Source organism: Gadus macrocephalus, chromosome 16 (assembly GCF_031168955.1).
Source record: "Gadus macrocephalus chromosome 16, ASM3116895v1".
In the NCBI taxonomy this organism is placed as follows: Eukaryota; Metazoa; Chordata; class Actinopteri; order Gadiformes; family Gadidae; genus Gadus; species Gadus macrocephalus.
In genome coordinates, this window is record NC_082397.1 from 15,227,896 (window position 1) to 15,234,056 (window position 6,161).

Here is a 6,161-nt window from a genome sequence, read left to right on the forward strand (position 1 = left end):
ATATTCAACACTCTGTGTATGCTCCAATCTATTGGAATCCTTCTCAGGCCCAGCTTCAGGTTTACCCCACGCACAACCTCGGAGAGCATTGCACCCCAGACGGGCAGATGGGCACGGATCTAGGGTTGTTTACAAAGGCTGGTCGATTCAAATCCATTCAATGTGATATTTGTTCGAAGATATTCATAATCCGAATGACCACGAATGACCATAGTGCTTTCGTGATAATACTATAATTAGTATTATATTGTGACTAGAAGCAGGGATCCTTATCTTACAACAAAAAAAGGGGAGAAAACCTAGCCATCATTAGTAGACAGGCAGGACCTTCATACAGACGGACAGTGTTATCTATCTGGAGAGCCTGCATCGAGTGGAAGGGTTGAGGCTGGGAGGTGGGTTTCCAGGCGACTGATGTAGCCTCATTAGATCAGGTGTTTAACATGGACACCCTGTGCATAAACTTGTGAATTGGGGTCCCTTGTGCAGACAGTGTGGGCCAGACTGACCTCATGGCATTCTGTGTTACAAATGTCACAGCCTTTAGCTTGTCACTTATTTGGCTGTGGTTTGGTGAGGAGTTTTTCTCCCCTGTTGTCAACTTTCCAGTGGTCTGGTCAATATTTAAAAAAAAATAATGTAATGCGATAAAATAGCTTCCTTTCTTACAATTTCCACCCAAAGATGCTTTTTGTTTTTGTTTTGTGGACTTAAGCCACTTGATTTTCTTCACATGTATTGTGTCTCGCTCTTTGAATGCAATAAGGCTTGTTGGACATTATTGGGTGTTTTTTGCTGAACAGATAAGCTTATCTATAGTCTGTGACGATGCAGTTCTACGAAAACTAAGCAGGCTTAGGCTTTCTTTTTGATGTACATTTTGGACTTTGTGCAAGTTGTAGTGATGGTGTTCCACTTCTACTTTGGTCTACCTTGCCTGATGTGTTGAGGAAGAGTATAGGTATTGTGGAAAAGGTAGCAGGTATAGGCATTGCTTACTCAGCTCCACTTGTGCGCAGTCAAGGTCAGTTACATTTCGATTTGGATCCTGCTCCATCCAGTTCATGATTATACCTACCTCGACCCCCTCCAGGACATGGCATGAATGCCTTTGAAAGCACTGCTTACTTTCTGCGTTGGAATGATCACACTTGGAAGGATGGTTCAGCTTCCATATCTGTGGTAAATGTTGCATTGTTTTACAACATCATATCTGCGGGTGGCCTTTCCCATAAGCCATTCCTCAAAGCTACACTTGTTCAGGCTCAGTGAGTTCATATCTTCTTGTTTTGTTTGAGTCAGGCGTACAGGTTAATAATCTGAATGGAAAACGATTTGCTTTGCCTTCCAAATCACCCTGTGTTTATGCTGTTGTGCTTTTGTCTTTGCGGTTATTTTCCGATGTCCGCTTTTCTATGTCCTTTCTATTGATTTGACCTTCCATTCCCCACACCAAATATCCGTAATGAGTAGGATTAATATACTGAACATAGTATGCAAGGTAGCAGTGCATTGTTGAATCAATTGCTGCTCTAGTGATGATTAAAATATGATCAAGTTAGGAACACTATTTATTTGAACATGTGGCCAACAGAGGGGCTAAGCCCCACATGCTGCAAGTTTCAATTAAAGTTATATTATGTGAGACTTGAATTTAGTGGAGTCAATTGTGGCCCCCCAGATCCTAATTCATGGAGTGCTCAATTTTGCCAGGATTCTCTATTGGCAAATGATCCCGGGAATTGCTCATCAGATTAGTGGATTCATAGTCAGACCACGGCTAATGTATTCAACACTTGGGCTGCACAAAAATGGGCTGCACACTATTTCAGAACATCTTTTGATCGCTTGGCTGAATTGTATTCCTATTTAAAGACATAAGACAAGGAATAACATGTTTGTTTGCTTTGTGATGAGCAAAGAGTGGTAAGGGTTCAGCATGTTTTTTCAGAGGTACAATGTAAACGGACATGAACTCTGGAAGTGGTTCATGAAGCATATCCCGGTCCCAGGCGAATCTTCAGTCAATAATGTTATGGGCGGAATGGTAAAACAGCCAAGCCTACAGGGTCTGATTTACCTACTTTATATGGCATGCCTTGACAACTTGTCTTGACCACTAAGTGTCGAAGCAGAAACTAATCAGAACTCGTGTTATCACCATGAATGTGTGGTTCAATGAGGTCATAATGTTAGCTTTAATATCGTCCGAGGTAAATTCGATTCAGTAATTGACCTTGCCGACAACGTAAACAATGAATTAAAGTACCCTGAGAAGACCAGATGGGTCATAATGGGAGGTTTAGGTGGTCCTGTCTAGGGCTTGTGTTAATGCTATTTGGCTGTGTTGCAGGGCTTGCCCTCACTGTCTACCTGACTCTCTTTAAAAGAGAAATAAAAAATGATATGCAGTGTTTCGCAAACACTGAAATAGATTACAGTATCAACAGTGATTTAATTTAATGACGCTATTTTCCCTTCTTTATGCACAGGCTCCTGCAGGATACCTCAACAACTTTCAATAATTTACTGTTTTCTAGGTCAAACGTACAGAAATGTGAAAAACACTGTTTCCTATTAGGTTACCGTTTTTCAGAAGAGACAAATCACAAGCTGCCTACACCCTCTTTAGGTTTAACAATTGGCGGACTGTGATACCTGGGTAGGATTGGCACCCAGACCAATTGGTCTGTGGGATATCTGATGTTGGACTGACAAAAGGGCCTGCTTAAAAGGATGAGGGGAGATCCCCTGAGTTGCTCCATTGATCAACTCCTTAGGAACAGTAGGGGGCCAAGATCTGGCAGTGAAGAGGATGAGTACAGAATGAAGACTAACATATGTGCTGTACTATCAATTAACAGTGGAGGTCTTTTCAGGGAGGGCTGAAGGCACGGCATATTTTTCATCATATTAGCTGTTTGATCAGCTAATAGTTGGGGTCAGAGACAGGGCTGTGGAAGGGAGGGGGAGGGCAGGGAAAATATGTAATCACATAAGCTGTTTGGTCAACTAACAGTGGGGGGTCGGAGACAGGGTGCAGGCAGGTAGGTGGGTGAAAACCAAACCAAGTGAAACCATATTAGCTGTTTAGCTATTAATACATTCTTCTTTATTTGCTCAGAGGAGAGTCAAATAGTCTGACTGATATTGACTAAAGCCTTGATGTTCTCATCACTCACAGACATTGGTGGGACCACCACCGTCACAACAGGTCCCACCCTGATATCCCCCCTCTCGTTGCTCCGGTGCAGTTGGCTGGCTTTGAATCTCGAAGGCAGATTAACTGTCCCCCTTCTTAAGATCATAAAGAGCTGCGCTGCAGGTGGTGGTGACGAGTGCTACCGCCGGGAAGGCCTCGCTCTCGTTCTCTGCCTCTGGTTCCTTGAGAGCAACAGGAGCCTCCGAGGAGCCGAGCGTGTTATCAGGAGAGCCATGGAGCGCATACCGAATGGGCCATTCCTTTTCAAGTTTGTCTTTGAGCATGATTGGCCTGCAGATCTTTGAGAAGGTGAAGAATTCAGAGTTGCCTCACAGCTCTCTCTCTCTCTCTCTCACACTCAGTGTCTCACCTCGCTGTAGCTCCGGCTCTGACTCACCCTTTGTGAGGAGGACGTCACGTACCACGAAAGGGTTCGAGCTGGGATCAAGGCTCCCGGCTCTGAATGCTAGGTGTTCACTTTAGGCTACATGGCTAAATAATGCATATTGGACCTTGGTGGACGGATGATCTAACATATTCATGGTGAAAATAACCAGAGGAAGTAGGTCTATGTATTTATGCAGCTCCTTCATACATTTCTGTAAGTTTAATGGGGACTGTTTTGCTCTCCGGCCATGGCCAACGCGGGTGGTCCGTAAAGGAGAGCTGGATGACTGTGATCTAAAATGCTGTAAATATTTGATGTATTGTCTCTGAGATTTATTTAGTATTAAGTGGACCTGAGGAGCTGGCAGTTATTACCAACTGGGAAGTGATAAGTGTGTGGGATTTACCAGTGTGGACATTGTGTATTTAGTTGCTGTGGAACTTGGTTATATTTAAGCTTCAGGTAGTGGAGCCTCAATTCTTTTTTTTTTTAAATTATCATTTTTACTTTTATGATAATTTCACCATAAAAGTATTTTGTAGAATATAGCAGGTCATAATAGCATGATATATAGAAACAGGCAACACAAGGTAGCTTTTCAAGTAGAGAATTAATTACTCTTTCACATGGATTCTCAGTGGACGTTGGTTTTTGTTCTGTAGTGGATTTCTGTGGTGTATTATGTAAATGACTATGGCCCATGTCCAGTTTCCCTCAAAATTGTACATTTCTATGCAGACGACTTATTGACTGTGTGCATCCATCCGTTTAATTAAATTGTAGGGGACAATATGTGCCAGTAACAGGGGGTCCTCTATGTTCTCAGACTCCACTGGGGTTACAACAGGTGAAACCAAGGACAACAGCATGTTTTTCATGCACGTTCACAACTGTCTTTGTCCTCTCTGTGAACGTTCATGGCGTGTCCTCTCCATGTCCTGTATGTCCCCGTCTCTCCTCAGCTGCAGCCCACTCTCCCACCCCGTTTCAAAATCCAATTTACAGCTCTAATCTGCTCCTTCTTAGGATCTACGCTCGATCGCTGCTTTCATGTGATTGTAACACGTATTTTCACTTTGTCTGTCACTTTGCTTGGGCTTCTGTCATCTCAATCCCTCCTGTTTATCGTCATTCCGCCTTGACGTTTGCTCTCTCTGTCCTAAGCGTCGATGCATTGTCTATCACTCCCCGCAGTCCTCTGAGCATTCTGTATTATTCTGGTTTTCTTCCTACCTCGAAGAAAAGTTCATTGTTTCAAGTCTGTAGTCCTCCCTAGCTCTTAAAAATTGATTTTGTACATAATTTTTTCATCTTTGTTTCATCTTCTTCGTCTTCCCTCCTCCTCTTCATCACGCTAAGGTATTCTCTAGCTTTGTCTCTTGAAACTTTCTGCCCTTTATAATGGTCATTTCTGCCTCTTTATCCTTTTCAACTTGAACAAAGTTATCTCTTTGCTTTTGAAATGTGCGCCGTTAAATCCAAACCATTGATATTCTTATTTGTATGCAGTTTAGATTGAGGTTTACGCACTTATTGGAGGTACACTCCAAATGTATTTTAGCTGAATCATTCCCAACTGCAATGTCTTGGTCAATTCAATGATATTCATTGTTTATCCTCCACAAACTTTGGTGGCGTTGTAATCGTTAATGTGTGAACATAATCGTCCTTCTTCCTCAAGTTAGTTAGAGAAAAAAACTCATTAATTATTCAATTAAGGGCAGTGTTTATTAATTATACAATCCTAAATAATTGCGTTTTTAAATTGCGTTCTTGAAGATGCCCAAAAAGCTTTACATATTGTTTGTGTGTGTGTGTGTGTGTGTGTGTGTGTGTGTGTGTGTGTGTGGGGGGGGGGCATCCATCACTAGGATTGTGTCCCTGATGATAATCATGACGCAAATCACTAGCCTGTTTAGTCCTGTATATAAGACTGCTTTGTGATAACGTTGTGTTTTTGTGTGGTTTCCTAGGAAAACTGTCAGGAGCCAGAGTGAGCAGTCTGGATACAAAGTCAATAGAGGGGACCCTGTTGGGGCAGCTCGGGGGCCTCGCTGGCAGGTGGCCAATTCCACTTGATAAAGACATCAAAGATTTGTTTTTCCTCTGCCAGGGGAGCGAGTGACCGGATATTTGACTGTAAAAGTGGTCTCCAGCATCCATAATCAGGGGTGGGGGGGGTTGCTGCCCTGCAATGCTTCAGTCCTCTTGTTGTCATGGGTCAGCTGGTGTTCATCACTGTGCGCATGGCTCTCTCTTTCTCCCTGTTGTGGCAGAATATTCCAACGACTGGTATCATTCATATCTGAAGTGTGTTTTTTTTTGTGATTGTTTTTCCCCAGTATATAAAATGTCTACTCTTTTGATTTCATATCTTGGGCACGCCTAAAGCAGACATGTGTTTTGTCTTGAAAACGGAATTCTTCAGTTTTGCATGGAGATTCAGTTACTTCTGTACGGTATGAACAGGTCGTTCTCTTTGCTACATTTTTTAAGCACAACGGTGATAAACTCCCAATGTGGGCAACTCTACAATTTATATTTAGATTGTGATCTATGTATTTGTTTATT